A 5,251-nucleotide genomic window follows, 5' to 3' on the forward strand; every position below is an offset into this window, starting at 1 on the left:
TGTGTTAGTAATGTCAAACTAATAGTTGCTGGGTCACGGGGTCACAGATTCATGCAATTGACAAGAAATATGCAATTGGATAGATCTCACCAAGTGGGGTGCCCCTTTAAAAAATTCCTACTTATCATAGCTGCAAAGTCCAGTATGAAAGTGATTACCTCAAATAAGTTTTTTTTTATTTAGAGGATCCAGACCTGGGTTTCCATTTTTTCTGGTCCAATTAAACCGCTACTAATAACTATGGCTTTTGGGGACTTGTGCTATCCCTTTGTAAACTTTTCCACCATAAAATGTTTTGTAACATTGTCCAAGGAGGTGAGAAAATATTCAAACCAATAAAAGTGAAGGTTTATAAATCATATATGTATGACTTTGCAAAGCCAACATCGAACCCACACAAAGTACACAGAAATATCACTGTCAGGTTGGCAAAACTTTCAGCAGATTATGCATGAAGTGGCAGAACGAAATGAATAAAAGTTTTAGTGATTTCAAACTTCAAGCAGATGAAACCCCAAAATAGGTGACAGAGGTGCCCTGAGTCATCAAACATAGATAGTTTAATGACACTACACAGTCTCAATGGTCAGCAGGGAGTGATGTACAAGATTTAATTCATCACCCACTCATCCACCCACCTACTATCCCATCCAATCCTCATCCATTCATCCAGCCACCCATCAGCCCATCCTCCCACCTACCCACTTAGACAGGTTGAGAAAGGCATCCTATGGAAAACAAAGGAGAACAAGTGGGTCTTCAGTGCAGGGATGATTTTGCAGCCACTGAGTAGTGTGCTGTGGGCTCTGTTTCTCTTTCCTGATGACCCGCATCTACCCATCTCTACATTAGGCAGGTGCCAGACACTGTGTGAGGTGCCAAGGAGAAAAGATGAATAAGATGCAGTACCTGCTTTCATGGCTCCAGAAGCAAAAGAGAGTTTTCAGACTTTTCAATCTGGTCTCTACTCTGAGGCTCCATTCTCAGAGAAGGTGGAAATAAGCAGTACCAAATCGCTAAGTCCTGAAAAGACTCTCAGTGGGTGGCATCCAGATGGCCTAGAGACCTAGTTGGGCTTGGCTGCATACAGTAGAGATGAGAACTCATCCAGCTACAGCCATTGAATATTTTCTCTGAAAAACAAAAGGTGGGTTCTTTGGGATTCCAAAAATACAAACTATTTTGTGGGAGAGAACATATGAAACAGCCAAGGAACATTTTCATAGCATAATAAGCTCACAATTTGCATTAAATACAGTCAGTGCTTTTTATGGCTGGTATAAATTATTTCACCTCATTTTCTAGAAAAGGAAGAACTAGAATTGAGGAAAGCAAGTCCAGACTAAAGAAGCTTACCTTCAGCTCAGAAAAGGGAAGGTTCTTGCCTCCCTACCCACAATGGAGTTCATATTTCAACATAGTTTTCAGACCACAGTGAATTCTTTTGGTTTACCACCCGCTATGCTTCGCCCCCATGCTCCTTTTAGCTTAGAGGCCAGGCTCAGAGTCCTGTAAATAGTACTAACCCGGTGCTAACCTCCTACACACCAAGCATTCCTGCCACTCCTAAATCCTGACCGGAAGTGCATGTCCTTCAGCTTCCTTTACTCAGATCTTATTTCCTTTCTGGACAGAACATTCTCCTCCTCTTGCCACCCCTCTCCTCTACCCCCACTTTGAAGGATAAACTTCATCAAATCTCTCTCAAATCCTAGTGGTCTGGGGGCCTCATTATTAGTGCCAAAGCACATCTTCTTGTGCGTGTCGAGCATAATATCTTGCACATAGCAGGTCCTCAATAATATGTTAAAAGCAAGGGAGGGACACCTGAGTGACTCAGTCGGTTAATCGTCTGCCTTCAGCTCAGGTCATGTTTCTAGGGGCTTGGGATCAAGTCCCACATTGGGCTCCTTGCTCAGCAGGGAGCCTGCTTCTCCCTCTGCCTGCCTCTCTCCCTGCTTGTGCGCTCTCTCTCTCTCTGACAAATAAATAAATAAAATCTTTAAAAAAAAATAAAAGCAAGGAAAAGGCGGATGGTGGGGAGAGAAGGATGGGAGGAAGAAGGAAGGATGGAAGGGAGAGAGTAAGGGAAAACAGAGAATAATATAGAAAGGAAAGGTAGAGAAAAGAATTATTTTATAAGGACCCGATGTTCCCACTGATAAACACCACCCAACAATGAAACAGTCCCTTGTCCTCCTTAGGAAATGACCTAAGCATACTGCTGAGGTTTCTTTTCAGGGACATAATTTTCATGAAACAAATTAATCTATTGGAGTTACTGGTTCAAAGTGATGATTCTCAGTGTTTTCTCATACTCTGGGGGCCAGACTGAGCTGTTCACTGTTACAATAAAGTAATAGCCACACGCAAACATGCACACATTAATTTTCAGGAAATCTTTAAATGAACAGCAAGAGTGTTCTTAATTTTAACCCTTTCTCCAGCACACATGGAGGTGGAGTTCTCACATATGTTGTCACGTGCTCATAGAGAACAAAGCAGATGAACACACAACAACCACCAAAAAGTCAAGTGAAGTTCCCAGAAATGGAATTTCTTGTAAATATTTAACCACCAGCATAAGACACAATCAGTTGTTTCTTTTTCATCTGATGCAGAAAATCTGTATTGCATCATGTTCACAAGGAGTACCAGTGCATTCCCATTTTAGCAGCCATTCCTCAGTGTGAGGAATTCCAACACCACAGCAGGCTCACCTGGGGATAAATGGGTTTGCACAGAGGAGCTCTTGCAGGTGGGCCTCAAACCACATCAGTGCACATACTCCTCTCTCACTTTGGGCGGCTCAGTGCTTAGCACGGCAATACTGCAAAAAGCAATGAATTAAAGAATAAGACCACTTTGAGCATTATAAAGGAATTTTAAAAAATAAACCGAGTAGGGGTGCCTGGGTGGCTCAGCTGTTAAGCGTCTGCCTCCGGCTCAGGTCAAGATCCCAGGGTCCTGGGATCGAGCCCCGCATCGGGCTCCCTGCTCGGCGGGAAGCCTGCTTCTCCCTCTCCCACTCCCCCTGCTTGTGCTCCTGCTCTCGCTATCTCTCTCTGTCAAATAAATAAATAAAGTCTTAAAAAATAATAATAATAATAATAAACCAAGTATATTATTATTACTAAAATTGTTATGTAAATAAAGGTAGGGGCGAATTATATCATTATTCTAAATAGTGGACTAATCATACTCATCTCTACTAGTCGCTAAATATGTTACAAAGCTGAATTCGTTTAGGGTAACTGAAAACTTTAGATAAATGCTCTTGCTTCCACATGAGAGAAGAGAGAGAAGCAGTTTTCTTTCACTATGAGGTAGTTTAAAGTAGAGCTTCTTGAACTATCTGCAATGGAGGACTAGGGTTTGTTTTTTTTGTTGTTGTTTTTTTTAAGATTTTATTTATTTATTTGACAGAGAGAGACACAGCGAGAGCAGGAACACAAGCAGGGGGAGTGGGAGAGGGAGAAGCAGGCTTCCTGCCGAGCAGGGAGCCCGATGTGGGACTTGATCCCAGGACCCTGGCATCATGACCTGAGCCGAAGGCAGACGCTTAACGACTGAGCCATCCAGGCGCCCAGACTAGGGTTTTTTAAAATTTCTAATCACAGACCAATATTTTTGTAAAACAACAAAAACAAAAAATTACTAATGAAATAAAAAGCAAACACACAAAACGCAAGCTGAACTTTGGATTCACTAAATATAAAATCACTTAAACTGCTGCAAAAGTTTCCAAATGCTTGCTCTTGATCTCTGTATATTTTTGTATGAACAACACAGAGGGTACTCTAAAACCTTGCCATCTAAAGTATGGTCCTTGGACCAGCAGCACCAGCATCACCTGGGCACTTGTGAGGACATGGACTCTCATCCTCCACCTAGACTCACTGAATCAGAATCTACATTTTAACATGATCCTGGAGGGATCTGAGTGCACATTCAAGTATGAGAAGCATCGGTCCAAACCATAAAATCAAAAGCAACTGTACAGGCACGTAGATATACGCATATAACTTTAAGACCACAGAGTGTTTTATGATCAACTCACCATATTTTATATAATAGGTATTTAATAAATTCACCCTTAAGCAAAGTTTAAGCCATTGTCAGCTAGGCCTAGCCTCCCTATCCCCTGGAGCTCAAGATCTGATTCACTTGAATCTCCAGATCCATGGAAGATCAAGTTTCCCTAAGTTATATGATACTTCCCAAGGACTCATGTTCCCAGGTCACCCCTGCCTGTGGATTCCTCCTTCTGCCTGTGCTGGCTCAGTTCATGTTAACTTAGATAGCAAACAACCCCTTTATCATCTTCTATGGAAGTCCATTCACCAAAGCATTTGTTGATTTTGCTACAACTCATATAAAACAGAGACATATGGAGACTTTGTGAACATGATTAAGAAAACTATATCTAAGCCAATCTAAAAGTTAACACAACGAAACATTCCCACAAAATTTTGAAATGCCCACCACCACTTCCATTATTTAATATTTTGCTGGTAGTGCCTAGCCCATGTAATTAGCAGCGCAAAGAAATTTCAGGCATTAGAATGGGAAATGAGAAAGTAAAGTTATTATTAGTTGAGATGATATGAAAGAATCCCCGGAAAACCCAATATAAACAAAAAATAAGACCAAAGACAATAAGAAAATTCAAAACATTGTAGAACATAAGGTGAATGTAGCCAATAGCTTTCATAAATATGCCAACACTAAGTTTGAAGACATAAGGAAAGAAAGGATTTCCCTTCCACTGCAACAACAAAGTTTAAATACCAAGAAATAAGCTCATCGAAAAACATTTCAGATTTGAAGAAACACTTAAAAATGGTATTGAGGGACACAAAAGAAGAACTGAACATTTGGGAGGGTCCTGCATATTCTTGTATAGGATGACTCATTTTTCTAAAGAGTTCTCATCTTCTTAAATTAATATATAAATTTAACATAATCCCAATGAAATTACCATCCAGGTATTAAAAAAACTTGACCAGCCAACTACAAATTTGATTCAGAAATATAAATACACGAAAGTATCAAGAAAAATTCTGAAAAAGAAGTGTAATGAGAGGTTAGTGATTTGCAAGATGGTCCCAATATGGCAATGAATGTGGTATTGGTGTGTTCATGGATATGACAATGGCTCAGAGCAAAAAATCCAAAAATAGGTCCAAGAATACAGGGGGATTTAACATCTTAATAACGAAGAGACATCTCAAATCTAAGTATAGGGGTG

The sequence above is a fragment of the Mirounga leonina genome, unplaced genomic scaffold, assembly GCF_011800145.1.
Source record: "Mirounga leonina isolate KUSES-001 unplaced genomic scaffold, KU_Mleo_1.0 Mir_268, whole genome shotgun sequence".
Classification (NCBI taxonomy): Eukaryota; Metazoa; Chordata; class Mammalia; order Carnivora; family Phocidae; genus Mirounga; species Mirounga leonina.